The 24,530-nt window shown below is 41.5% G+C and overlaps 45 non-coding genes across 45 annotated transcripts; all 45 read right to left on the reverse strand.

Annotated features, from left to right (window-relative positions):
* Positions 1-150: 150 nt before the first annotated feature.
* Positions 151-269, reverse strand: LOC127359978 (5S ribosomal RNA). The gene has a single exon (XR_007883089.1). It is a non-coding gene; the product is annotated as a 5S ribosomal RNA (ribosomal RNA).
* A 430-nt stretch (positions 270-699) lies between these two features.
* LOC127359980 (5S ribosomal RNA) lies at positions 700-818 on the reverse strand. The gene has a single exon (XR_007883090.1). It is a non-coding gene; the product is annotated as a 5S ribosomal RNA (ribosomal RNA).
* A 439-nt stretch (positions 819-1,257) lies between these two features.
* LOC127359981 (5S ribosomal RNA) lies at positions 1,258-1,376 on the reverse strand. Its single transcript, XR_007883091.1, has one exon. It is a non-coding gene; the product is annotated as a 5S ribosomal RNA (ribosomal RNA).
* A 430-nt stretch (positions 1,377-1,806) lies between these two features.
* Positions 1,807-1,925, reverse strand: LOC127359982 (5S ribosomal RNA). Its single transcript, XR_007883092.1, has one exon. It is a non-coding gene; the product is annotated as a 5S ribosomal RNA (ribosomal RNA).
* A 442-nt stretch (positions 1,926-2,367) lies between these two features.
* Positions 2,368-2,486, reverse strand: LOC127359983 (5S ribosomal RNA). Its single transcript, XR_007883093.1, has one exon. It is a non-coding gene; the product is annotated as a 5S ribosomal RNA (ribosomal RNA).
* A 430-nt stretch (positions 2,487-2,916) lies between these two features.
* Positions 2,917-3,035, reverse strand: LOC127359984 (5S ribosomal RNA). Its single transcript, XR_007883094.1, has one exon. It is a non-coding gene; the product is annotated as a 5S ribosomal RNA (ribosomal RNA).
* Positions 3,036-3,465: 430 nt separating this feature from the next.
* On the reverse strand, positions 3,466-3,584 carry LOC127359986 (5S ribosomal RNA). The gene has a single exon (XR_007883095.1). It is a non-coding gene; the product is annotated as a 5S ribosomal RNA (ribosomal RNA).
* Positions 3,585-4,014: 430 nt separating this feature from the next.
* Positions 4,015-4,133, reverse strand: LOC127359988 (5S ribosomal RNA). Its single transcript, XR_007883097.1, has one exon. It is a non-coding gene; the product is annotated as a 5S ribosomal RNA (ribosomal RNA).
* A 430-nt stretch (positions 4,134-4,563) lies between these two features.
* LOC127359989 (5S ribosomal RNA) lies at positions 4,564-4,682 on the reverse strand. Its single transcript, XR_007883098.1, has one exon. It is a non-coding gene; the product is annotated as a 5S ribosomal RNA (ribosomal RNA).
* Positions 4,683-5,112: 430 nt separating this feature from the next.
* LOC127359990 (5S ribosomal RNA) lies at positions 5,113-5,231 on the reverse strand. The gene has a single exon (XR_007883099.1). It is a non-coding gene; the product is annotated as a 5S ribosomal RNA (ribosomal RNA).
* Positions 5,232-5,667: 436 nt separating this feature from the next.
* Positions 5,668-5,786, reverse strand: LOC127359991 (5S ribosomal RNA). The gene has a single exon (XR_007883100.1). It is a non-coding gene; the product is annotated as a 5S ribosomal RNA (ribosomal RNA).
* A 430-nt stretch (positions 5,787-6,216) lies between these two features.
* On the reverse strand, positions 6,217-6,335 carry LOC127359992 (5S ribosomal RNA). The gene has a single exon (XR_007883101.1). It is a non-coding gene; the product is annotated as a 5S ribosomal RNA (ribosomal RNA).
* Positions 6,336-6,765: 430 nt separating this feature from the next.
* LOC127359993 (5S ribosomal RNA) lies at positions 6,766-6,884 on the reverse strand. Its single transcript, XR_007883102.1, has one exon. It is a non-coding gene; the product is annotated as a 5S ribosomal RNA (ribosomal RNA).
* A 430-nt stretch (positions 6,885-7,314) lies between these two features.
* On the reverse strand, positions 7,315-7,433 carry LOC127359994 (5S ribosomal RNA). Its single transcript, XR_007883103.1, has one exon. It is a non-coding gene; the product is annotated as a 5S ribosomal RNA (ribosomal RNA).
* A 430-nt stretch (positions 7,434-7,863) lies between these two features.
* Positions 7,864-7,982, reverse strand: LOC127359995 (5S ribosomal RNA). The gene has a single exon (XR_007883104.1). It is a non-coding gene; the product is annotated as a 5S ribosomal RNA (ribosomal RNA).
* A 430-nt stretch (positions 7,983-8,412) lies between these two features.
* LOC127359996 (5S ribosomal RNA) lies at positions 8,413-8,531 on the reverse strand. The gene has a single exon (XR_007883105.1). It is a non-coding gene; the product is annotated as a 5S ribosomal RNA (ribosomal RNA).
* A 439-nt stretch (positions 8,532-8,970) lies between these two features.
* On the reverse strand, positions 8,971-9,089 carry LOC127359997 (5S ribosomal RNA). The gene has a single exon (XR_007883106.1). It is a non-coding gene; the product is annotated as a 5S ribosomal RNA (ribosomal RNA).
* A 430-nt stretch (positions 9,090-9,519) lies between these two features.
* On the reverse strand, positions 9,520-9,638 carry LOC127359999 (5S ribosomal RNA). The gene has a single exon (XR_007883108.1). It is a non-coding gene; the product is annotated as a 5S ribosomal RNA (ribosomal RNA).
* Positions 9,639-10,069: 431 nt separating this feature from the next.
* LOC127360000 (5S ribosomal RNA) lies at positions 10,070-10,188 on the reverse strand. Its single transcript, XR_007883109.1, has one exon. It is a non-coding gene; the product is annotated as a 5S ribosomal RNA (ribosomal RNA).
* Positions 10,189-10,618: 430 nt separating this feature from the next.
* On the reverse strand, positions 10,619-10,737 carry LOC127360002 (5S ribosomal RNA). Its single transcript, XR_007883110.1, has one exon. It is a non-coding gene; the product is annotated as a 5S ribosomal RNA (ribosomal RNA).
* A 436-nt stretch (positions 10,738-11,173) lies between these two features.
* On the reverse strand, positions 11,174-11,292 carry LOC127360003 (5S ribosomal RNA). The gene has a single exon (XR_007883111.1). It is a non-coding gene; the product is annotated as a 5S ribosomal RNA (ribosomal RNA).
* A 430-nt stretch (positions 11,293-11,722) lies between these two features.
* LOC127360004 (5S ribosomal RNA) lies at positions 11,723-11,841 on the reverse strand. The gene has a single exon (XR_007883112.1). It is a non-coding gene; the product is annotated as a 5S ribosomal RNA (ribosomal RNA).
* Positions 11,842-12,271: 430 nt separating this feature from the next.
* Positions 12,272-12,390, reverse strand: LOC127360005 (5S ribosomal RNA). The gene has a single exon (XR_007883113.1). It is a non-coding gene; the product is annotated as a 5S ribosomal RNA (ribosomal RNA).
* A 430-nt stretch (positions 12,391-12,820) lies between these two features.
* Positions 12,821-12,939, reverse strand: LOC127360006 (5S ribosomal RNA). The gene has a single exon (XR_007883114.1). It is a non-coding gene; the product is annotated as a 5S ribosomal RNA (ribosomal RNA).
* Positions 12,940-13,369: 430 nt separating this feature from the next.
* LOC127360007 (5S ribosomal RNA) lies at positions 13,370-13,488 on the reverse strand. Its single transcript, XR_007883115.1, has one exon. It is a non-coding gene; the product is annotated as a 5S ribosomal RNA (ribosomal RNA).
* Positions 13,489-13,918: 430 nt separating this feature from the next.
* LOC127360008 (5S ribosomal RNA) lies at positions 13,919-14,037 on the reverse strand. The gene has a single exon (XR_007883116.1). It is a non-coding gene; the product is annotated as a 5S ribosomal RNA (ribosomal RNA).
* A 430-nt stretch (positions 14,038-14,467) lies between these two features.
* LOC127360009 (5S ribosomal RNA) lies at positions 14,468-14,586 on the reverse strand. The gene has a single exon (XR_007883117.1). It is a non-coding gene; the product is annotated as a 5S ribosomal RNA (ribosomal RNA).
* Positions 14,587-15,016: 430 nt separating this feature from the next.
* LOC127360011 (5S ribosomal RNA) lies at positions 15,017-15,135 on the reverse strand. Its single transcript, XR_007883119.1, has one exon. It is a non-coding gene; the product is annotated as a 5S ribosomal RNA (ribosomal RNA).
* Positions 15,136-15,565: 430 nt separating this feature from the next.
* On the reverse strand, positions 15,566-15,684 carry LOC127360012 (5S ribosomal RNA). Its single transcript, XR_007883120.1, has one exon. It is a non-coding gene; the product is annotated as a 5S ribosomal RNA (ribosomal RNA).
* Positions 15,685-16,114: 430 nt separating this feature from the next.
* Positions 16,115-16,233, reverse strand: LOC127360013 (5S ribosomal RNA). Its single transcript, XR_007883121.1, has one exon. It is a non-coding gene; the product is annotated as a 5S ribosomal RNA (ribosomal RNA).
* A 435-nt stretch (positions 16,234-16,668) lies between these two features.
* On the reverse strand, positions 16,669-16,787 carry LOC127360014 (5S ribosomal RNA). The gene has a single exon (XR_007883122.1). It is a non-coding gene; the product is annotated as a 5S ribosomal RNA (ribosomal RNA).
* Positions 16,788-17,217: 430 nt separating this feature from the next.
* LOC127360015 (5S ribosomal RNA) lies at positions 17,218-17,336 on the reverse strand. The gene has a single exon (XR_007883123.1). It is a non-coding gene; the product is annotated as a 5S ribosomal RNA (ribosomal RNA).
* Positions 17,337-17,766: 430 nt separating this feature from the next.
* Positions 17,767-17,885, reverse strand: LOC127360016 (5S ribosomal RNA). The gene has a single exon (XR_007883124.1). It is a non-coding gene; the product is annotated as a 5S ribosomal RNA (ribosomal RNA).
* A 430-nt stretch (positions 17,886-18,315) lies between these two features.
* On the reverse strand, positions 18,316-18,434 carry LOC127360018 (5S ribosomal RNA). The gene has a single exon (XR_007883125.1). It is a non-coding gene; the product is annotated as a 5S ribosomal RNA (ribosomal RNA).
* A 436-nt stretch (positions 18,435-18,870) lies between these two features.
* On the reverse strand, positions 18,871-18,989 carry LOC127360019 (5S ribosomal RNA). The gene has a single exon (XR_007883126.1). It is a non-coding gene; the product is annotated as a 5S ribosomal RNA (ribosomal RNA).
* Positions 18,990-19,424: 435 nt separating this feature from the next.
* LOC127360020 (5S ribosomal RNA) lies at positions 19,425-19,543 on the reverse strand. Its single transcript, XR_007883127.1, has one exon. It is a non-coding gene; the product is annotated as a 5S ribosomal RNA (ribosomal RNA).
* Positions 19,544-19,973: 430 nt separating this feature from the next.
* Positions 19,974-20,092, reverse strand: LOC127360021 (5S ribosomal RNA). Its single transcript, XR_007883128.1, has one exon. It is a non-coding gene; the product is annotated as a 5S ribosomal RNA (ribosomal RNA).
* A 430-nt stretch (positions 20,093-20,522) lies between these two features.
* On the reverse strand, positions 20,523-20,641 carry LOC127360023 (5S ribosomal RNA). The gene has a single exon (XR_007883130.1). It is a non-coding gene; the product is annotated as a 5S ribosomal RNA (ribosomal RNA).
* A 430-nt stretch (positions 20,642-21,071) lies between these two features.
* LOC127360024 (5S ribosomal RNA) lies at positions 21,072-21,190 on the reverse strand. The gene has a single exon (XR_007883131.1). It is a non-coding gene; the product is annotated as a 5S ribosomal RNA (ribosomal RNA).
* Positions 21,191-21,620: 430 nt separating this feature from the next.
* Positions 21,621-21,739, reverse strand: LOC127360025 (5S ribosomal RNA). The gene has a single exon (XR_007883132.1). It is a non-coding gene; the product is annotated as a 5S ribosomal RNA (ribosomal RNA).
* Positions 21,740-22,179: 440 nt separating this feature from the next.
* On the reverse strand, positions 22,180-22,298 carry LOC127360026 (5S ribosomal RNA). The gene has a single exon (XR_007883133.1). It is a non-coding gene; the product is annotated as a 5S ribosomal RNA (ribosomal RNA).
* Positions 22,299-22,728: 430 nt separating this feature from the next.
* On the reverse strand, positions 22,729-22,847 carry LOC127360027 (5S ribosomal RNA). The gene has a single exon (XR_007883134.1). It is a non-coding gene; the product is annotated as a 5S ribosomal RNA (ribosomal RNA).
* Positions 22,848-23,277: 430 nt separating this feature from the next.
* Positions 23,278-23,396, reverse strand: LOC127359937 (5S ribosomal RNA). Its single transcript, XR_007883051.1, has one exon. It is a non-coding gene; the product is annotated as a 5S ribosomal RNA (ribosomal RNA).
* A 430-nt stretch (positions 23,397-23,826) lies between these two features.
* On the reverse strand, positions 23,827-23,945 carry LOC127359938 (5S ribosomal RNA). The gene has a single exon (XR_007883052.1). It is a non-coding gene; the product is annotated as a 5S ribosomal RNA (ribosomal RNA).
* Positions 23,946-24,375: 430 nt separating this feature from the next.
* Positions 24,376-24,494, reverse strand: LOC127359939 (5S ribosomal RNA). Its single transcript, XR_007883053.1, has one exon. It is a non-coding gene; the product is annotated as a 5S ribosomal RNA (ribosomal RNA).
* Positions 24,495-24,530: the final 36 nt, after the last annotated feature.

Consider the following 24,530-nt stretch of genomic DNA (forward strand, 5'->3'; position numbering starts at 1 on the left):
ACAATGATAATAACAATAGTAGAATCAAATGAATTCCATCTAGACGGAAAGCTTAAATATTATACAACAACAGTGGAAAAAATATCTGAACAACGTTCTGTGTACAGTGAAGAAGCAGCAGCCTCTGCTGTTTGCTAAGAGAAATGAAAAGGCTTACAGCACCTGGTATTCCCAGGCGGTCTCCCATCCAAGTACTAACCAGGCCCGACCCTGCTTAGCTTCCGAGATCGGACGAGATCGGGCGCGTTCAGGGTGGTATGGCCGTAAGCGAGAGCTTCACCTGCAAATGGACCTTTTAAAGACGTTGTTACACCATGTTCTGTTTGTCTGTGGGATTAGAGTCCATTCAAGACGTTTATTTATGTACTTACGATTTGATGACCAACTTAGTTCTGTATTAATTCATGCATTTACTGACTTGAACTCTCCCAAAATCAGGTCCCACGAAATCAATTCCTTAACAGGGTGTGCAGGAGAAAAATTCAACATGTCCTCATGAATGAAGTTTAGATATTATCCTGCAGTGGACAAGTGATAACAACAACAACAACAATGATAATAACAATAGTATAATCAAATGAATTCCATCTAGACGGAAAGCTTAAATATTATACAACAACAGTGGAAAAAATATCTGAACAACGTTCTGTGTACAGTGAAGAAGCAGCAGCCTCTGCTGTTTGCTAAGAGAAATGAAAAGGCTTACAGCACCTGGTATTCCCAGGCGGTCTCCCATCCAAGTACTAACCAGGCCCGACCCTGCTTAGCTTCCGAGATCGGACGAGATCGGGCGCGTTCAGGGTGGTATGGCCGTAAGCGAGAGCTTCACCTGCAAATGGACCTTTTAAAGACGTTGTTACACCATGTTCTGTTTGTCTGTGGGATTAGAGTCCATTCAAGACGTTTATTTATGTACTTACGATTTGATGACCAACTTAGTTCTGTATTAATTCATGCATTTACTGACTTGAACTCTCCCAAAATCAGGTCCCACGAAATCAATTCCTTAACAGGGTGTGCAGGAGAAAAATTCAACATGTCCTCATGAATGAAGTTTAGATATTATCCTGCAGTGGACAAGTGATAACAACAACAACAACAACAACAACAATGATAATAACAATAGTATAATCAAATGAATTCCATCTAGACGGAAAGCTTAAATATTATACAACAACAGTGGAAAAAATATCTGAACAACGTTCTGTGTACAGTGAAGAAGCAGCAGCCTCTGCTGTTTGCTAAGAGAAATGAAAAGGCTTACAGCACCTGGTATTCCCAGGCGGTCTCCCATCCAAGTACTAACCAGGCCCGACCCTGCTTAGCTTCCGAGATCGGACGAGATCGGGCGCGTTCAGGGTGGTATGGCCGTAAGCGAGAGCTTCACCTGCAAATGGACCTTTTAAAGACGTTGTTACACCATGTTCTGTTTGTCTGTGGGATTAGAGTCCATTCAAGACGTTTATTTATGTACTTACGATTTGATGACCAACTTAGTTCTGTATTAATTCATGCATTTACTGACTTGAACTCTCCCAAAATCAGGTCCCACGAAATCAATTCCTTAACAGGGTGTGCAGGAGAAAAATTCAACATGTCCTCATGAATGAAGTTTAGATATTATCCTGCAGTGGACAAGTGATAACAACAACAACAACAATGATAATAACAATAGTATAATCAAATGAATTCCATCTAGACGGAAAGCTTAAATATTATACAACAACAGTGGAAAAAATATCTGAACAACGTTCTGTGTACAGTGAAGAAGCAGCAGCCTCTGCTGTTTGCTAAGAGAAATGAAAAGGCTTACAGCACCTGGTATTCCCAGGCGGTCTCCCATCCAAGTACTAACCAGGCCCGACCCTGCTTAGCTTCCGAGATCGGACGAGATCGGGCGCGTTCAGGGTGGTATGGCCGTAAGCGAGAGCTTCACCTGCAAATGGACCTTTTAAAGACGTTGTTACACCATGTTCTGTTTGTCTGTGGGATTAGAGTCCATTCAAGACGTTTATTTATGTACTTACGATTTGATGACCAACTTAGTTCTGTATTAATTCATGCATTTACTGACTTGAACTCTCCCAAAATCAGGTCCCACGAAATCAATTCCTTAACAGGGTGTGCAGGAGAAAAATTCAACATGTCCTCATGAATGAAGTTTAGATATTATCCTGCAGTGGACAAGTGATAACAACAACAACAACAACAACAATGATAATGATAATAACAATAGTAGAATCAAATGAATTCCATCTAGACGGAAAGCTTAAATATTATACAACAACAGTGGAAAAAATATCTGAACAACGTTCTGTGTACAGTGAAGAAGCAGCAGCCTCTGCTGTTTGCTAAGAGAAATGAAAAGGCTTACAGCACCTGGTATTCCCAGGCGGTCTCCCATCCAAGTACTAACCAGGCCCGACCCTGCTTAGCTTCCGAGATCGGACGAGATCGGGCGCGTTCAGGGTGGTATGGCCGTAAGCGAGAGCTTCACCTGCAAATGGACCTTTTAAAGACGTTGTTACACCATGTTCTGTTTGTCTGTGGGATTAGAGTCCATTCAAGACGTTTATTTATGTACTTACGATTTGATGACCAACTTAGTTCTGTATTAATTCATGCATTTACTGACTTGAACTCTCCCAAAATCAGGTCCCACGAAATCAATTCCTTAACAGGGTGTGCAGGAGAAAAATTCAACATGTCCTCATGAATGAAGTTTAGATATTATCCTGCAGTGGACAAGTGATAACAACAACAACAACAATGATAATAACAATAGTAGAATCAAATGAATTCCATCTAGACGGAAAGCTTAAATATTATACAACAACAGTGGAAAAAATATCTGAACAACGTTCTGTGTACAGTGAAGAAGCAGCAGCCTCTGCTGTTTGCTAAGAGAAATGAAAAGGCTTACAGCACCTGGTATTCCCAGGCGGTCTCCCATCCAAGTACTAACCAGGCCCGACCCTGCTTAGCTTCCGAGATCGGACGAGATCGGGCGCGTTCAGGGTGGTATGGCCGTAAGCGAGAGCTTCACCTGCAAATGGACCTTTTAAAGACGTTGTTACACCATGTTCTGTTTGTCTGTGGGATTAGAGTCCATTCAAGACGTTTATTTATGTACTTACGATTTGATGACCAACTTAGTTCTGTATTAATTCATGCATTTACTGACTTGAACTCTCCCAAAATCAGGTCCCACGAAATCAATTCCTTAACAGGGTGTGCAGGAGAAAAATTCAACATGTCCTCATGAATGAAGTTTAGATATTATCCTGCAGTGGACAAGTGATAACAACAACAACAACAATGATAATAACAATAGTATAATCAAATGAATTCCATCTAGACGGAAAGCTTAAATATTATACAACAACAGTGGAAAAAATATCTGAACAACGTTCTGTGTACAGTGAAGAAGCAGCAGCCTCTGCTGTTTGCTAAGAGAAATGAAAAGGCTTACAGCACCTGGTATTCCCAGGCGGTCTCCCATCCAAGTACTAACCAGGCCCGACCCTGCTTAGCTTCCGAGATCGGACGAGATCGGGCGCGTTCAGGGTGGTATGGCCGTAAGCGAGAGCTTCACCTGCAAATGGACCTTTTAAAGACGTTGTTACACCATGTTCTGTTTGTCTGTGGGATTAGAGTCCATTCAAGACGTTTATTTATGTACTTACGATTTGATGACCAACTTAGTTCTGTATTAATTCATGCATTTACTGACTTGAACTCTCCCAAAATCAGGTCCCACGAAATCAATTCCTTAACAGGGTGTGCAGGAGAAAAATTCAACATGTCCTCATGAATGAAGTTTAGATATTATCCTGCAGTGGACAAGTGATAACAACAACAACAACAATGATAATAACAATAGTAGAATCAAATGAATTCCATCTAGACGGAAAGCTTAAATATTATACAACAACAGTGGAAAAAATATCTGAACAACGTTCTGTGTACAGTGAAGAAGCAGCAGCCTCTGCTGTTTGCTAAGAGAAATGAAAAGGCTTACAGCACCTGGTATTCCCAGGCGGTCTCCCATCCAAGTACTAACCAGGCCCGACCCTGCTTAGCTTCCGAGATCGGACGAGATCGGGCGCGTTCAGGGTGGTATGGCCGTAAGCGAGAGCTTCACCTGCAAATGGACCTTTTAAAGACGTTGTTACACCATGTTCTGTTTGTCTGTGGGATTAGAGTCCATTCAAGACGTTTATTTATGTACTTACGATTTGATGACCAACTTAGTTCTGTATTAATTCATGCATTTACTGACTTGAACTCTCCCAAAATCAGGTCCCACGAAATCAATTCCTTAACAGGGTGTGCAGGAGAAAAATTCAACATGTCCTCATGAATGAAGTTTAGATATTATCCTGCAGTGGACAAGTGATAACAACAACAACAACAATGATAATAACAATAGTAGAATCAAATGAATTCCATCTAGACGGAAAGCTTAAATATTATACAACAACAGTGGAAAAAATATCTGAACAACGTTCTGTGTACAGTGAAGAAGCAGCAGCCTCTGCTGTTTGCTAAGAGAAATGAAAAGGCTTACAGCACCTGGTATTCCCAGGCGGTCTCCCATCCAAGTACTAACCAGGCCCGACCCTGCTTAGCTTCCGAGATCGGACGAGATCGGGCGCGTTCAGGGTGGTATGGCCGTAAGCGAGAGCTTCACCTGCAAATGGACCTTTTAAAGACGTTGTTACACCATGTTCTGTTTGTCTGTGGGATTAGAGTCCATTCAAGACGTTTATTTATGTACTTACGATTTGATGACCAACTTAGTTCTGTATTAATTCATGCATTTACTGACTTGAACTCTCCCAAAATCAGGTCCCACGAAATCAATTCCTTAACAGGGTGTGCAGGAGAAAAATTCAACATGTCCTCATGAATGAAGTTTAGATATTATCCTGCAGTGGACAAGTGATAACAACAACAACAACAATGATAATAACAATAGTATAATCAAATGAATTCCATCTAGACGGAAAGCTTAAATATTATACAACAACAGTGGAAAAAATATCTGAACAACGTTCTGTGTACAGTGAAGAAGCAGCAGCCTCTGCTGTTTGCTAAGAGAAATGAAAAGGCTTACAGCACCTGGTATTCCCAGGCGGTCTCCCATCCAAGTACTAACCAGGCCCGACCCTGCTTAGCTTCCGAGATCGGACGAGATCGGGCGCGTTCAGGGTGGTATGGCCGTAAGCGAGAGCTTCACCTGCAAATGGACCTTTTAAAGACGTTGTTACACCATGTTCTGTTTGTCTGTGGGATTAGAGTCCATTCAAGACGTTTATTTATGTACTTACGATTTGATGACCAACTTAGTTCTGTATTAATTCATGCATTTACTGACTTGAACTCTCCCAAAATCAGGTCCCACGAAATCAATTCCTTAACAGGGTGTGCAGGAGAAAAATTCAACATGTCCTCATGAATGAAGTTTAGATATTATCCTGCAGTGGACAAGTGATAACAACAACAACAACAATGATAATGATAATAACAATAGTAGAATCAAATGAATTCCATCTAGACGGAAAGCTTAAATATTATACAACAACAGTGGAAAAAATATCTGAACAACGTTCTGTGTACAGTGAAGAAGCAGCAGCCTCTGCTGTTTGCTAAGAGAAATGAAAAGGCTTACAGCACCTGGTATTCCCAGGCGGTCTCCCATCCAAGTACTAACCAGGCCCGACCCTGCTTAGCTTCCGAGATCGGACGAGATCGGGCGCGTTCAGGGTGGTATGGCCGTAAGCGAGAGCTTCACCTGCAAATGGACCTTTTAAAGACGTTGTTACACCATGTTCTGTTTGTCTGTGGGATTAGAGTCCATTCAAGACGTTTATTTATGTACTTACGATTTGATGACCAACTTAGTTCTGTATTAATTCATGCATTTACTGACTTGAACTCTCCCAAAATCAGGTCCCACGAAATCAATTCCTTAACAGGGTGTGCAGGAGAAAAATTCAACATGTCCTCATGAATGAAGTTTAGATATTATCCTGCAGTGGACAAGTGATAACAACAACAACAACAATGATAATAACAATAGTATAATCAAATGAATTCCATCTAGACGGAAAGCTTAAATATTATACAACAACAGTGGAAAAAATATCTGAACAACGTTCTGTGTACAGTGAAGAAGCAGCAGCCTCTGCTGTTTGCTAAGAGAAATGAAAAGGCTTACAGCACCTGGTATTCCCAGGCGGTCTCCCATCCAAGTACTAACCAGGCCCGACCCTGCTTAGCTTCCGAGATCGGACGAGATCGGGCGCGTTCAGGGTGGTATGGCCGTAAGCGAGAGCTTCACCTGCAAATGGACCTTTTAAAGACGTTGTTACACCATGTTCTGTTTGTCTGTGGGATTAGAGTCCATTCAAGACGTTTATTTATGTACTTACGATTTGATGACCAACTTAGTTCTGTATTAATTCATGCATTTACTGACTTGAACTCTCCCAAAATCAGGTCCCACGAAATCAATTCCTTAACAGGGTGTGCAGGAGAAAAATTCAACATGTCCTCATGAATGAAGTTTAGATATTATCCTGCAGTGGACAAGTGATAACAACAACAACAACAATGATAATAACAATAGTAGAATCAAATGAATTCCATCTAGACGGAAAGCTTAAATATTATACAACAACAGTGGAAAAAATATCTGAACAACGTTCTGTGTACAGTGAAGAAGCAGCAGCCTCTGCTGTTTGCTAAGAGAAATGAAAAGGCTTACAGCACCTGGTATTCCCAGGCGGTCTCCCATCCAAGTACTAACCAGGCCCGACCCTGCTTAGCTTCCGAGATCGGACGAGATCGGGCGCGTTCAGGGTGGTATGGCCGTAAGCGAGAGCTTCACCTGCAAATGGACCTTTTAAAGACGTTGTTACACCATGTTCTGTTTGTCTGTGGGATTAGAGTCCATTCAAGACGTTTATTTATGTACTTACGATTTGATGACCAACTTAGTTCTGTATTAATTCATGCATTTACTGACTTGAACTCTCCCAAAATCAGGTCCCACGAAATCAATTCCTTAACAGGGTGTGCAGGAGAAAAATTCAACATGTCCTCATGAATGAAGTTTAGATATTATCCTGCAGTGGACAAGTGATAACAACAACAACAACAATGATAATAACAATAGTATAATCAAATGAATTCCATCTAGACGGAAAGCTTAAATATTATACAACAACAGTGGAAAAAATATCTGAACAACGTTCTGTGTACAGTGAAGAAGCAGCAGCCTCTGCTGTTTGCTAAGAGAAATGAAAAGGCTTACAGCACCTGGTATTCCCAGGCGGTCTCCCATCCAAGTACTAACCAGGCCCGACCCTGCTTAGCTTCCGAGATCGGACGAGATCGGGCGCGTTCAGGGTGGTATGGCCGTAAGCGAGAGCTTCACCTGCAAATGGACCTTTTAAAGACGTTGTTACACCATGTTCTGTTTGTCTGTGGGATTAGAGTCCATTCAAGACGTTTATTTATGTACTTACGATTTGATGACCAACTTAGTTCTGTATTAATTCATGCATTTACTGACTTGAACTCTCCCAAAATCAGGTCCCACGAAATCAATTCCTTAACAGGGTGTGCAGGAGAAAAATTCAACATGTCCTCATGAATGAAGTTTAGATATTATCCTGCAGTGGACAAGTGATAACAACAACAACAACAATGATAATAACAATAGTAGAATCAAATGAATTCCATCTAGACGGAAAGCTTAAATATTATACAACAACAGTGGAAAAAATATCTGAACAACGTTCTGTGTACAGTGAAGAAGCAGCAGCCTCTGCTGTTTGCTAAGAGAAATGAAAAGGCTTACAGCACCTGGTATTCCCAGGCGGTCTCCCATCCAAGTACTAACCAGGCCCGACCCTGCTTAGCTTCCGAGATCGGACGAGATCGGGCGCGTTCAGGGTGGTATGGCCGTAAGCGAGAGCTTCACCTGCAAATGGACCTTTTAAAGACGTTGTTACACCATGTTCTGTTTGTCTGTGGGATTAGAGTCCATTCAAGACGTTTATTTATGTACTTACGATTTGATGACCAACTTAGTTCTGTATTAATTCATGCATTTACTGACTTGAACTCTCCCAAAATCAGGTCCCACGAAATCAATTCCTTAACAGGGTGTGCAGGAGAAAAATTCAACATGTCCTCATGAATGAAGTTTAGATATTATCCTGCAGTGGACAAGTGATAACAACAACAACAACAATGATAATAACAATAGTATAATCAAATGAATTCCATCTAGACGGAAAGCTTAAATATTATACAACAACAGTGGAAAAAATATCTGAACAACGTTCTGTGTACAGTGAAGAAGCAGCAGCCTCTGCTGTTTGCTAAGAGAAATGAAAAGGCTTACAGCACCTGGTATTCCCAGGCGGTCTCCCATCCAAGTACTAACCAGGCCCGACCCTGCTTAGCTTCCGAGATCGGACGAGATCGGGCGCGTTCAGGGTGGTATGGCCGTAAGCGAGAGCTTCACCTGCAAATGGACCTTTTAAAGACGTTGTTACACCATGTTCTGTTTGTCTGTGGGATTAGAGTCCATTCAAGACGTTTATTTATGTACTTACGATTTGATGACCAACTTAGTTCTGTATTAATTCATGCATTTACTGACTTGAACTCTCCCAAAATCAGGTCCCACGAAATCAATTCCTTAACAGGGTGTGCAGGAGAAAAATTCAACATGTCCTCATGAATGAAGTTTAGATATTATCCTGCAGTGGACAAGTGATAACAACAACAACAACAACAATGATAATGATAATAACAATAGTAGAATCAAATGAATTCCATCTAGACGGAAAGCTTAAATATTATACAACAACAGTGGAAAAAATATCTGAACAACGTTCTGTGTACAGTGAAGAAGCAGCAGCCTCTGCTGTTTGCTAAGAGAAATGAAAAGGCTTACAGCACCTGGTATTCCCAGGCGGTCTCCCATCCAAGTACTAACCAGGCCCGACCCTGCTTAGCTTCCGAGATCGGACGAGATCGGGCGCGTTCAGGGTGGTATGGCCGTAAGCGAGAGCTTCACCTGCAAATGGACCTTTTAAAGACGTTGTTACACCATGTTCTGTTTGTCTGTGGGATTAGAGTCCATTCAAGACGTTTATTTATGTACTTACGATTTGATGACCAACTTAGTTCTGTATTAATTCATGCATTTACTGACTTGAACTCTCCCAAAATCAGGTCCCACGAAATCAATTCCTTAACAGGGTGTGCAGGAGAAAAATTCAACATGTCCTCATGAATGAAGTTTAGATATTATCCTGCAGTGGACAAGTGATAACAACAACAACAACAATGATAATAACAATAGTATAATCAAATGAATTCCATCTAGACGGAAAGCTTAAATATTATACAACAACAGTGGAAAAAATATCTGAACAACGTTCTGTGTACAGTGAAGAAGCAGCAGCCTCTGCTGTTTGCTAAGAGAAATGAAAAGGCTTACAGCACCTGGTATTCCCAGGCGGTCTCCCATCCAAGTACTAACCAGGCCCGACCCTGCTTAGCTTCCGAGATCGGACGAGATCGGGCGCGTTCAGGGTGGTATGGCCGTAAGCGAGAGCTTCACCTGCAAATGGACCTTTTAAAGACGTTGTTACACCATGTTCTGTTTGTCTGTGGGATTAGAGTCCATTCAAGACGTTTATTTATGTACTTACGATTTGATGACCAACTTAGTTCTGTATTAATTCATGCATTTACTGACTTGAACTCTCCCAAAATCAGGTCCCACGAAATCAATTCCTTAACAGGGTGTGCAGGAGAAAAATTCAACATGTCCTCATGAATGAAGTTTAGATATTATCCTGCAGTGGACAAGTGATAACAACAACAACAACAAATGATAATAACAATAGTAGAATCAAATGAATTCCATCTAGACGGAAAGCTTAAATATTATACAACAACAGTGGAAAAAATATCTGAACAACGTTCTGTGTACAGTGAAGAAGCAGCAGCCTCTGCTGTTTGCTAAGAGAAATGAAAAGGCTTACAGCACCTGGTATTCCCAGGCGGTCTCCCATCCAAGTACTAACCAGGCCCGACCCTGCTTAGCTTCCGAGATCGGACGAGATCGGGCGCGTTCAGGGTGGTATGGCCGTAAGCGAGAGCTTCACCTGCAAATGGACCTTTTAAAGACGTTGTTACACCATGTTCTGTTTGTCTGTGGGATTAGAGTCCATTCAAGACGTTTATTTATGTACTTACGATTTGATGACCAACTTAGTTCTGTATTAATTCATGCATTTACTGACTTGAACTCTCCCAAAATCAGGTCCCACGAAATCAATTCCTTAACAGGGTGTGCAGGAGAAAAATTCAACATGTCCTCATGAATGAAGTTTAGATATTATCCTGCAGTGGACAAGTGATAACAACAACAACAACAATGATAATAACAATAGTATAATCAAATGAATTCCATCTAGACGGAAAGCTTAAATATTATACAACAACAGTGGAAAAAATATCTGAACAACGTTCTGTGTACAGTGAAGAAGCAGCAGCCTCTGCTGTTTGCTAAGAGAAATGAAAAGGCTTACAGCACCTGGTATTCCCAGGCGGTCTCCCATCCAAGTACTAACCAGGCCCGACCCTGCTTAGCTTCCGAGATCGGACGAGATCGGGCGCGTTCAGGGTGGTATGGCCGTAAGCGAGAGCTTCACCTGCAAATGGACCTTTTAAAGACGTTGTTACACCATGTTCTGTTTGTCTGTGGGATTAGAGTCCATTCAAGACGTTTATTTATGTACTTACGATTTGATGACCAACTTAGTTCTGTATTAATTCATGCATTTACTGACTTGAACTCTCCCAAAATCAGGTCCCACGAAATCAATTCCTTAACAGGGTGTGCAGGAGAAAAATTCAACATGTCCTCATGAATGAAGTTTAGATATTATCCTGCAGTGGACAAGTGATAACAACAACAACAACAATGATAATGATAATAACAATAGTAGAATCAAATGAATTCCATCTAGACGGAAAGCTTAAATATTATACAACAACAGTGGAAAAAATATCTGAACAACGTTCTGTGTACAGTGAAGAAGCAGCAGCCTCTGCTGTTTGCTAAGAGAAATGAAAAGGCTTACAGCACCTGGTATTCCCAGGCGGTCTCCCATCCAAGTACTAACCAGGCCCGACCCTGCTTAGCTTCCGAGATCGGACGAGATCGGGCGCGTTCAGGGTGGTATGGCCGTAAGCGAGAGCTTCACCTGCAAATGGACCTTTTAAAGACGTTGTTACACCATGTTCTGTTTGTCTGTGGGATTAGAGTCCATTCAAGACGTTTATTTATGTACTTACGATTTGATGACCAACTTAGTTCTGTATTAATTCATGCATTTACTGACTTGAACTCTCCCAAAATCAGGTCCCACGAAATCAATTCCTTAACAGGGTGTGCAGGAGAAAAATTCAACATGTCCTCATGAATGAAGTTTAGATATTATCCTGCAGTGGACAAGTGATAACAACAACAACAACAATGATAATAACAATAGTAGAATCAAATGAATTCCATCTAGACGGAAAGCTTAAATATTATACAACAACAGTGGAAAAAATATCTGAACAACGTTCTGTGTACAGTGAAGAAGCAGCAGCCTCTGCTGTTTGCTAAGAGAAATGAAAAGGCTTACAGCACCTGGTATTCCCAGGCGGTCTCCCATCCAAGTACTAACCAGGCCCGACCCTGCTTAGCTTCCGAGATCGGACGAGATCGGGCGCGTTCAGGGTGGTATGGCCGTAAGCGAGAGCTTCACCTGCAAATGGACCTTTTAAAGACGTTGTTACACCATGTTCTGTTTGTCTGTGGGATTAGAGTCCATTCAAGACGTTTATTTATGTACTTACGATTTGATGACCAACTTAGTTCTGTATTAATTCATGCATTTACTGACTTGAACTCTCCCAAAATCAGGTCCCACGAAATCAATTCCTTAACAGGGTGTGCAGGAGAAAAATTCAACATGTCCTCATGAATGAAGTTTAGATATTATCCTGCAGTGGACAAGTGATAACAACAACAACAACAATGATAATAACAATAGTAGAATCAAATGAATTCCATCTAGACGGAAAGCTTAAATATTATACAACAACAGTGGAAAAAATATCTGAACAACGTTCTGTGTACAGTGAAGAAGCAGCAGCCTCTGCTGTTTGCTAAGAGAAATGAAAAGGCTTACAGCACCTGGTATTCCCAGGCGGTCTCCCATCCAAGTACTAACCAGGCCCGACCCTGCTTAGCTTCCGAGATCGGACGAGATCGGGCGCGTTCAGGGTGGTATGGCCGTAAGCGAGAGCTTCACCTGCAAATGGACCTTTTAAAGACGTTGTTACACCATGTTCTGTTTGTCTGTGGGATTAGAGTCCATTCAAGACGTTTATTTATGTACTTACGATTTGATGACCAACTTAGTTCTGTATTAATTCATGCATTTACTGACTTGAACTCTCCCAAAATCAGGTCCCACGAAATCAATTCCTTAACAGGGTGTGCAGGAGAAAAATTCAACATGTCCTCATGAATGAAGTTTAGATATTATCCTGCAGTGGACAAGTGATAACAACAACAACAACAATGATAATAACAATAGTAGAATCAAATGAATTCCATCTAGACGGAAAGCTTAAATATTATACAACAACAGTGGAAAAAATATCTGAACAACGTTCTGTGTACAGTGAAGAAGCAGCAGCCTCTGCTGTTTGCTAAGAGAAATGAAAAGGCTTACAGCACCTGGTATTCCCAGGCGGTCTCCCATCCAAGTACTAACCAGGCCCGACCCTGCTTAGCTTCCGAGATCGGACGAGATCGGGCGCGTTCAGGGTGGTATGGCCGTAAGCGAGAGCTTCACCTGCAAATGGACCTTTTAAAGACGTTGTTACACCATGTTCTGTTTGTCTGTGGGATTAGAGTCCATTCAAGACGTTTATTTATGTACTTACGATTTGATGACCAACTTAGTTCTGTATTAATTCATGCATTTACTGACTTGAACTCTCCCAAAATCAGGTCCCACGAAATCAATTCCTTAACAGGGTGTGCAGGAGAAAAATTCAACATGTCCTCATGAATGAAGTTTAGATATTATCCTGCAGTGGACAAGTGATAACAACAACAACAACAATGATAATAACAATAGTAGAATCAAATGAATTCCATCTAGACGGAAAGCTTAAATATTATACAACAACAGTGGAAAAAATATCTGAACAACGTTCTGTGTACAGTGAAGAAGCAGCAGCCTCTGCTGTTTGCTAAGAGAAATGAAAAGGCTTACAGCACCTGGTATTCCCAGGCGGTCTCCCATCCAAGTACTAACCAGGCCCGACCCTGCTTAGCTTCCGAGATCGGACGAGATCGGGCGCGTTCAGGGTGGTATGGCCGTAAGCGAGAGCTTCACCTGCAAATGGACCTTTTAAAGACGTTGTTACACCATGTTCTGTTTGTCTGTGGGATTAGAGTCCATTCAAGACGTTTATTTATGTACTTACGATTTGATGACCAACTTAGTTCTGTATTAATTCATGCATTTACTGACTTGAACTCTCCCAAAATCAGGTCCCACGAAATCAATTCCTTAACAGGGTGTGCAGGAGAAAAATTCAACATGTCCTCATGAATGAAGTTTAGATATTATCCTGCAGTGGACAAGTGATAACAACAACAACAACAATGATAATAACAATAGTAGAATCAAATGAATTCCATCTAGACGGAAAGCTTAAATATTATACAACAACAGTGGAAAAAATATCTGAACAACGTTCTGTGTACAGTGAAGAAGCAGCAGCCTCTGCTGTTTGCTAAGAGAAATGAAAAGGCTTACAGCACCTGGTATTCCCAGGCGGTCTCCCATCCAAGTACTAACCAGGCCCGACCCTGCTTAGCTTCCGAGATCGGACGAGATCGGGCGCGTTCAGGGTGGTATGGCCGTAAGCGAGAGCTTCACCTGCAAATGGACCTTTTAAAGACGTTGTTACACCATGTTCTGTTTGTCTGTGGGATTAGAGTCCATTCAAGACGTTTATTTATGTACTTACGATTTGATGACCAACTTAGTTCTGTATTAATTCATGCATTTACTGACTTGAACTCTCCCAAAATCAGGTCCCACGAAATCAATTCCTTAACAGGGTGTGCAGGAGAAAAATTCAACATGTCCTCATGAATGAAGTTTAGATATTATCCTGCAGTGGACAAGTGATAACAACAACAACAACAATGATAATAACAATAGTAGAATCAAATGAATTCCATCTAGACGGAAAGCTTAAATATTATACAACAACAGTGGAAAAAATATCTGAACAACGTTCTGTGTACAGTGAAGAAGCAGCAGCCTCTGCTGTTTGCTAAGAGAAATGAAAAGGCTTACAGCACCTGGTATTCCCAGGCGGTCTCCCATCCAAGTACTAACCAGGCCCGACCCTGCTTAGCTTCCGAGATCGGACGAGATCGGGCGCGTTCAGGGTGGTATGGCCGTAAGCGAGAGCTTCACCTGCAAATGGACCTTTTAAAGACGTTGTTACACCATGTTCTGTTTGTCTGTGGGATTAGAGTCCATTCAAGACGTTTATTTATGTACTTACGATTTGATGACCAACTTAGTTCTGTATTAATTCATGCATTTACTGACTTGAACTCTCCCAAAATCAGGTCCCACGAAATCAATTCCTTAACAGGGTGTGCAGGAGAAAAATTCAACATGTCCTCATGAATGAAGTTTAGATATTATCCTGCAGTGGACAAGTGATAACAACAACAACAACAATGATAATAACAATAGTAGAATCAAATGAATTCCATCTAGACGGAAAGCTTAAATATTATACAACAACAGTGGAAAAAATATCTGAACAACGTTCTGTGTACAGTGAAGAAGCAGCAGCCTCTGCTGTTTGCTAAGAGAAATGAAAAGGCTTACAGCACCTGGTATTCCCAGGCGGTCTCCCATCCAAGTACTAACCAGGCCCGACCCTGCTTAGCTTCCGAGATCGGACGAGATCGGGCGCGTTCAGGGTGGTATGGCCGTAAGCGAGAGCTTCACCTGCAAATGGACCTTTTAAAGACGTTGTTACACCATGTTCTGTTTGTCTGTGGGATTAGAGTCCATTCAAGACGTTTATTTATGTACTTACGATTTGATGACCAACTTAGTTCTGTATTAATTCATGCATTTACTGACTTGAACTCTCCCAAAATCAGGTCCCACGAAATCAATTCCTTAACAGGGTGTGCAGGAGAAAAATTCAACATGTCCTCATGAATGAAGTTTAGATATTATCCTGCAGTGGACAAGTGATAACAACAACAACAACAATGATAATAACAATAGTAGAATCAAATGAATTCCATCTAGACGGAAAGCTTAAATATTATACAACAACAGTGGAAAAAATATCTGAACAACGTTCTGTGTACAGTGAAGAAGCAGCAGCCTCTGCTGTTTGCTAAGAGAAATGAAAAGGCTTACAGCACCTGGTATTCCCAGGCGGTCTCCCATCCAAGTACTAACCAGGCCCGACCCTGCTTAGCTTCCGAGATCGGACGAGATCGGGCGCGTTCAGGGTGGTATGGCCGTAAGCGAGAGCTTCACCTGCAAATGGACCTTTTAAAGACGTTGTTACACCATGTTCTGTTTGTCTGTGGGATTAGAGTCCATTCAAGACGTTTATTTATGTACTTACGATTTGATGACCAACTTAGTTCTGTATTAATTCATGCATTTACTGACTTGAACTCTCCCAAAATCAGGTCCCACGAAATCAATTCCTTAACAGGGTGTGCAGGAGAAAAATTCAACATGTCCTCATGAATGAAGTTTAGATATTATCCTGCAGTGGACAAGTGATAACAACAACAACAACAATGATAATAACAATAGTATAATCAAATGAATTCCATCTAGACGGAAAGCTTAAATATTATACAACAACAGTGGAAAAAATATCTGAACAACGTTCTGTGTACAGTGAAGAAGCAGCAGCCTCTGCTGTTTGCTAAGAGAAATGAAAAGGCTTACAGCACCTGGTATTCCCAGGCGGTCTCCCATCCAAGTACTAACCAGGCCCGACCCTGCTTAGCTTCCGAGATCGGACGAGATCGGGCGCGTTCAGGGTGGTATGGCCGTAAGCGAGAGCTTCACCTGCAAATGGACCTTTTAAAGACGTTGTTACACCATGTTCTGTTTGTCTGTGGGATTAGAGTCCATTCAAGACGTTTATTTATGTACTTACGATTTGATGACCAACTTAGTTCTGTATTAATTCATGCATTTACTGACTTGAACTCTCCCAAAATCAGGTCCCACGAAATCAATTCCTTAACAGGGTGTGCAGGAGAAAAATTCAACATGTCCTCATGAATGAAGTTTAGATATTATCCTGCAGTGGACAAGTGATAACAACAACAACAACAAGACAATGATAATAACAATAGTAGAATCAAATGAATTCCATCTAGACGGAAAGCTTAAATATTATACAACAACAGTGGAAAAAATATCTGAACAACGTTCTGTGTACAGTGAAGAAGCAGCAGCCTCTGCTGTTTGCTAAGAGAAATGAAAAGGCTTACAGCACCTGGTATTCCCAGGCGGTCTCCCATCCAAGTACTAACCAGGCCCGACCCTGCTTAGCTTCCGAGATCGGACGAGATCGGGCGCGTTCAGGGTGGTATGGCCGTAAGCGAGAGCTTCACCTGCAAATGGACCTTTTAAAGACGTTGTTACACCATGTTCTGTTTGTCTGTGGGATTAGAGTCCATTCAAGACGTTTATTTATGTACTTACGATTTGATGACCAACTTAGTTCTGTATTAATTCATGCATTTACTGACTTGAACTCTCCCAAAATCAGGTCCCACGAAATCAATTCCTTAACAGGGTGTGCAGGAGAAAAATTCAACATGTCCTCATGAATGAAGTTTAGATATTATCCTGCAGTGGACAAGTGATAACAACAACAACAACAATGATAATAACAATAGTAGAATCAAATGAATTCCATCTAGACGGAAAGCTTAAATATTATACAACAACAGTGGAAAAAATATCTGAACAACGTTCTGTGTACAGTGAAGAAGCAGCAGCCTCTGCTGTTTGCTAAGAGAAATGAAAAGGCTTACAGCACCTGGTATTCCCAGGCGGTCTCCCATCCAAGTACTAACCAGGCCCGACCCTGCTTAGCTTCCGAGATCGGACGAGATCGGGCGCGTTCAGGGTGGTATGGCCGTAAGCGAGAGCTTCACCTGCAAATGGACCTTTTAAAGACGTTGTTACACCATGTTCTGTTTGTCTGTGGGATTAGAGTCCATTCAAGACGTTTATTTATGTACTTACGATTTGATGACCAACTTAGTTCTGTATTAATTCATGCATTTACTGACTTGAACTCTCCCAAAATCAGGTCCCACGAAATCAATTCCTTAACAGGGTGTGCAGGAGAAAAATTCAACATGTCCTCATGAATGAAGTTTAGATATTATCCTGCAGTGGACAAGTGATAACAACAACAACAACAATGATAATAACAATAGTAGAATCAAATGAATTCCATCTAGACGGAAAGCTTAAATATTATACAACAACAGTGGAAAAAATATCTGAACAACGTTCTGTGTACAGTGAAGAAGCAGCAGCCTCTGCTGTTTGCTAAGAGAAATGAAAAGGCTTACAGCACCTGGTATTCCCAGGCGGTCTCCCATCCAAGTACTAACCAGGCCCGACCCTGCTTAGCTTCCGAGATCGGACGAGATCGGGCGCGTTCAGGGTGGTATGGCCGTAAGCGAGAGCTTCACCTGCAAATGGACCTTTTAAAGACGTTGTTACACCATGTTCTGTTTGTCTGTGGGATTAGAGTCCATTCAAGACGTTTATTTATGTACTTACGATTTGATGACCAACTTAGTTCTGTATTAATTCATGCATTTACTGACTTGAACTCTCCCAAAATCAGGTCCCACGAAATCAATTCCTTAACAGGGTGTGCAGGAGAAAAATTCAACATGTCCTCATGAATGAAGTTTAGATATTATCCTGCAGTGGACAAGTGATAACAACAACAACAACAATGATAATAACAATAGTAGAATCAAATGAATTCCATCTAGACGGAAAGCTTAAATATTATACAACAACAGTGGAAAAAATATCTGAACAACGTTCTGTGTACAGTGAAGAAGCAGCAGCCTCTGCTGTTTGCTAAGAGAAATGAAAAGGCTTACAGCACCTGGTATTCCCAGGCGGTCTCCCATCCAAGTACTAACCAGGCCCGACCCTGCTTAGCTTCCGAGATCGGACGAGATCGGGCGCGTTCAGGGTGGTATGGCCGTAAGCGAGAGCTTCACCTGCAAATGGACCTTTTAAAGACGTTGTTACACCATGTTCTGTTTGTCTGTGGGATTAGAGTCCATTCAAGACGTTTATTTATGTACTTACGATTTGATGACCAACTTAGTTCTGTATTAATTCATGCATTTACTGACTTGAACTCTCCCAAAATCAGGTCCCACGAAATCAATTCCTTAACAGGGTGTGCAGGAGAAAAATTCAACATGTCCTCATGAATGAAGTTTAGATATTATCCTGCAGTGGACAAGTGATAACAACAACAACAACAATGATAATGATAATAACAATAGTAGAATCAAATGAATTCCATCTAGACGGAAAGCTTAAATATTATACAACAACAGTGGAAAAAATATCTGAACAACGTTCTGTGTACAGTGAAGAAGCAGCAGCCTCTGCTGTTTGCTAAGAGAAATGAAAAGGCTTACAGCACCTGGTATTCCCAGGCGGTCTCCCATCCAAGTACTAACCAGGCCCGACCCTGCTTAGCTTCCGAGATCGGACGAGATCGGGCGCGTTCAGGGTGGTATGGCCGTAAGCGAGAGCTTCACCTGCAAATGGACCTTTTAAAGACGTTGTTACACCATGTTCTGTTTGTCTGTGGGATTAGAGTCCATTCAAGACGTTTATTTATGTACTTACGATTTGATGACCAACTTAGTTCTGTATTAATTCATGCATTTACTGACTTGAACTCTCCCAAAATCAGGTCCCACGAAATCAATTCCTTAACAGGGTGTGCAGGAGAAAAATTCAACATGTCCTCATGAATGAAGTTTAGATATTATCCTGCAGTGGACAAGTGATAACAACAACAACAACAAAATAATGATAATAACAATAGTAGAATCAAATGAATTCCATCTAGACGGAAAGCTTAAATATTATACAACAACAGTGGAAAAAATATCTGAACAACGTTCTGTGTACAGTGAAGAAGCAGCAGCCTCTGCTGTTTGCTAAGAGAAATGAAAAGGCTTACAGCACCTGGTATTCCCAGGCGGTCTCCCATCCAAGTACTAACCAGGCCCGACCCTGCTTAGCTTCCGAGATCGGACGAGATCGGGCGCGTTCAGGGTGGTATGGCCGTAAGCGAGAGCTTCACCTGCAAATGGACCTTTTAAAGACGTTGTTACACCATGTTCTGTTTGTCTGTGGGATTAGAGTCCATTCAAGACGTTTATTTATGTACTTACGATTTGATGACCAACTTAGTTCTGTATTAATTCATGCATTTACTGACTTGAACTCTCCCAAAATCAGGTCCCACGAAATCAATTCCTTAACAGGGTGTGCAGGAGAAAAATTCAACATGTCCTCATGAATGAAGTTTAGATATTATCCTGCAGTGGACAAGTGATAACAACAACAACAACAATGATAATAACAATAGTAGAATCAAATGAATTCCATCTAGACGGAAAGCTTAAATATTATACAACAACAGTGGAAAAAATATCTGAACAACGTTCTGTGTACAGTGAAGAAGCAGCAGCCTCTGCTGTTTGCTAAGAGAAATGAAAAGGCTTACAGCACCTGGTATTCCCAGGCGGTCTCCCATCCAAGTACTAACCAGGCCCGACCCTGCTTAGCTTCCGAGATCGGACGAGATCGGGCGCGTTCAGGGTGGTATGGCCGTAAGCGAGAGCTTCACCTGCAAATGGACCTTTTAAAGACGTTGTTACACCATGTTCTGTTTGTCTGTGGGATTAGAGTCCATTCAAGACGTTTATTTATGTACTTACGATTTGATGACCAACTTAGTTCTGTATTAATTCATGCATTTACTGACTTGAACTCTCCCAAAATCAGGTCCCACGAAATCAATTCCTTAACAGGGTGTGCAGGAGAAAAATTCAACATGTCCTCATGAATGAAGTTTAGATATTATCCTGCAGTGGACAAGTGATAACAACAACAACAACAATGATAATAACAATAGTAGAATCAAATGAATTCCATCTAGACGGAAAGCTTAAATATTATACAACAACAGTGGAAAAAATATCTGAACAACGTTCTGTGTACAGTGAAGAAGCAGCAGCCTCTGCTGTTTGCTAAGAGAAATGAAAAGGCTTACAGCACCTGGTATTCCCAGGCGGTCTCCCATCCAAGTACTAACCAGGCCCGACCCTGCTTAGCTTCCGAGATCGGACGAGATCGGGCGCGTTCAGGGTGGTATGGCCGTAAGCGAGAGCTTCACCTGCAAATGGACCTTTTAAAGACGTTGTTACACCATGTTCTGTTTGTCTGTGGGATTAGAGTCCATTCAAGACGTTTATTTATGTACTTACGATTTGATGACCAACTTAGTTCTGTATTAATTCATGCATTTACTGACTTGAACTCTCCCAAAATCAGGTCCCACGAAATCAATTCCTTAACAGGGTGTGCAGGAGAAAAATTCAACATGTCCTCATGAATGAAGTTTAGATATTATCCTGCAGTGGACAAGTGATAACAACAACAACAACAATGATAATAACAATAGTAGAATCAAATGAATTCCATCTAGACGGAAAGCTTAAATATTATACAACAACAGTGGAAAAAATATCTGAACAACGTTCTGTGTACAGTGAAGAAGCAGCAGCCTCTGCTGTTTGCTAAGAGAAATGAAAAGGCTTACAGCACCTGGTATTCCCAGGCGGTCTCCCATCCAAGTACTAACCAGGCCCGACCCTGCTTAGCTTCCGAGATCGGACGAGATCGGGCGCGTTCAGGGTGGTATGGCCGTAAGCGAGAGCTTCACCTGCAAATGGACCTTTTAAAGACGTTGTTACACCATGTTCTGTTTGTCTGTGGGATTAGAGTCCATTCAAGACGTTTATTTATGTACTTACGATTTGATGACCAACTTAGTTCTGTATTAATTCATGCATTTACTGACTTGAACTCTCCCAAAATCAGGTCCCACGAAATCAATTCCTTAACAGGGTGTGCAGGAGAAAAATTCAACATGTCCTCATGAATGAAGTTTAGATATTATCCTGCAGTGGACAAGTGATAACAACAACAACAACAATGATAATAACAATAGTAGAATCAAATGAATTCCATCTAGACGGAAAGCTTAAATATTATACAACAACAGTGGAAAAAATATCTGAACAACGTTCTGTGTACAGTGAAGAAGCAGCAGCCTCTGCTGTTTGCTAAGAGAAATGAAAAGGCTTACAGCACCTGGTATTCCCAGGCGGTCTCCCATCCAAGTACTAACCAGGCCCGACCCTGCTTAGCTTCCGAGATCGGACGAGATCGGGCGCGTTCAGGGTGGTATGGCCGTAAGCGAGAGCTTCACCTGCAAATGGACCTTTTAAAGACGTTGTTACACCATGTTCTGTTTGTCTGTGGGATTAGAGTCCATTCAAGACGTTTATTTATGTACTTACGATTTGATGACCAACTTAGTTCTGTATTAATTCATGCATTTACTGACTTGAACTCTCCCAAAATCAGGTCCCACGAAATCAATTCCTTAACAGGGTGTGCAGGAGAAAAATTCAACATGTCCTCATGAATGAAGTTTAGATATTATCCTGCAGTGGACAAGTGATAACAAAACAACAACAACAACATGATAATGATAATAACAATAGTAGAATCAAATGAATTCCATCTAGACGGAAAGCTTAAATATTATACAACAACAGTGGAAAAAATATCTGAACAACGTTCTGTGTACAGTGAAGAAGCAGCAGCCTCTGCTGTTTGCTAAGAGAAATGAAAAGGCTTACAGCACCTGGTATTCCCAGGCGGTCTCCCATCCAAGTACTAACCAGGCCCGACCCTGCTTAGCTTCCGAGATCGGACGAGATCGGGCGCGTTCAGGGTGGTATGGCCGTAAGCGAGAGCTTCACCTGCAAATGGACCTTTTAAAGACGTTGTTACACCATGTTCTGTTTGTCTGTGGGATTAGAGTCCATTCAAGACGTTTATTTATGTACTTACGATTTGATGACCAACTTAGTTCTGTATTAATTCATGCATTTACTGACTTGAACTCTCCCAAAATCAGGTCCCACGAAATCAATTCCTTAACAGGGTGTGCAGGAGAAAAATTCAACATGTCCTCATGAATGAAGTTTAGATATTATCCTGCAGTGGACAAGTGATAACAACAACAACAACAATGATAATAACAATAGTAGAATCAAATGAATTCCATCTAGACGGAAAGCTTAAATATTATACAACAACAGTGGAAAAAATATCTGAACAACGTTCTGTGTACAGTGAAGAAGCAGCAGCCTCTGCTGTTTGCTAAGAGAAATGAAAAGGCTTACAGCACCTGGTATTCCCAGGCGGTCTCCCATCCAAGTACTAACCAGGCCCGACCCTGCTTAGCTTCCGAGATCGGACGAGATCGGGCGCGTTCAGGGTGGTATGGCCGTAAGCGAGAGCTTCACCTGCAAATGGACCTTTTAAAGACGTTGTTACACCATGTTCTGTTTGTCTGTGGGATTAGAGTCCATTCAAGACGTTTATTTATGTACTTACGATTTGATGACCAACTTAGTTCTGTATTAATTCATGCATTTACTGACTTGAACTCTCCCAAAATCAGGTCCCACGAAATCAATTCCTTAACAGGGTGTGCAGGAGAAAAATTCAACATGTCCTCATGAATGAAGTTTAGATATTATCCTGCAGTGGACAAGTGATAACAACAACAACAACAATGATAATAACAATAGTAGAATCAAATGAATTCCATCTAGACGGAAAGCTTAAATATTATACAACAACAGTGGAAAAAATATCTGAACAACGTTCTGTGTACAGTGAAGAAGCAGCAGCCTCTGCTGTTTGCTAAGAGAAATGAAAAGGCTTACAGCACCTGGTATTCCCAGGCGGTCTCCCATCCAAGTACTAACCAGGCCCGACCCTGCTTAGCTTCCGAGATCGGACGAGATCGGGCGCGTTCAGGGTGGTATGGCCGTAAGCGAGAGCTTCACCTGCAAATGGACCTTTTAAAGACGTTGTTACACCATGTTCTGTTTGTCTGTGGGATTAGAGTCCATTCAAGACGTTTATTTATGTACTTACGATTTGATGACCAACTTAGTTCTGTATTAATTCATGCATTTACTGACTTGAACTCTCCCAAAATCAGGTCCCACGAAATCAATTCCTTAACAGGGTGTGCAGGAGAAAAATTCAACATGTCCTCATGAATGAAGTTTAGATATTATCCTGCAGTGGACAAGTGATAACAACAACAACAACAATGATAATAACAATAGTAGAATCAAATGAATTCCATCTAGACGGAAAGCTTAAATATTATACAACAACAGTGGAAAAAATATCTGAACAACGTTCTGTGTACAGTGAAGAAGCAGCAGCCTCTGCTGTTTGCTAAGAGAAATGAAAAGGCTTACAGCACCTGGTATTCCCAGGCGGTCTCCCATCCAAGTACTAACCAGGCCCGACCCTGCTTAGCTTCCGAGATCGGACGAGATCGGGCGCGTTCAGGGTGGTATGGCCGTAAGCGAGAGCTTCACCTGCAAATGGACCTTTTAAAGACGTTGTTACACCATGTTCTGTTTGTCTGTGGGATTAGAGTCCATTCAAGACGTTTATTTATGTACTTACGATTTGATGACCAACTTAGTTCTGTATTAATTCATGCATTTACTGACTTGAACTCTCCCAAAATCAGGTCCCACGAAATCAATTCCTTAACAGGGTGTGCAGGAGAAAAATTCAACATGTCCTCATGAATGAAGTTTAGATATTATCCTGCAGTGGACAAGTGATAACAACAACAACAACAATGATAATAACAATAGTAGAATCAAATGAATTCCATCTAGACGGAAAGCTTAAATATTATACAACAACAGTGGAAAAAATATCTGAACAACGTTCTGTGTACAGTGAAGAAGCAGCAGCCTCTGCTGTTTGCTAAGAGAAATGAAAAGGCTTACAGCACCTGGTATTCCCAGGCGGTCTCCCATCCAAGTACTAACCAGGCCCGACCCTGCTTAGCTTCCGAGATCGGACGAGATCGGGCGCGTTCAGGGTGGTATGGCCGTAAGCGAGAGCTTCACCTGCAAATGGACCTTTTAAAGACGT

The sequence above is a fragment of the Dicentrarchus labrax genome, unplaced genomic scaffold, assembly GCF_905237075.1.
Source record: "Dicentrarchus labrax unplaced genomic scaffold, dlabrax2021, whole genome shotgun sequence".
In the NCBI taxonomy this organism is placed as follows: Eukaryota; Metazoa; Chordata; class Actinopteri; family Moronidae; genus Dicentrarchus; species Dicentrarchus labrax.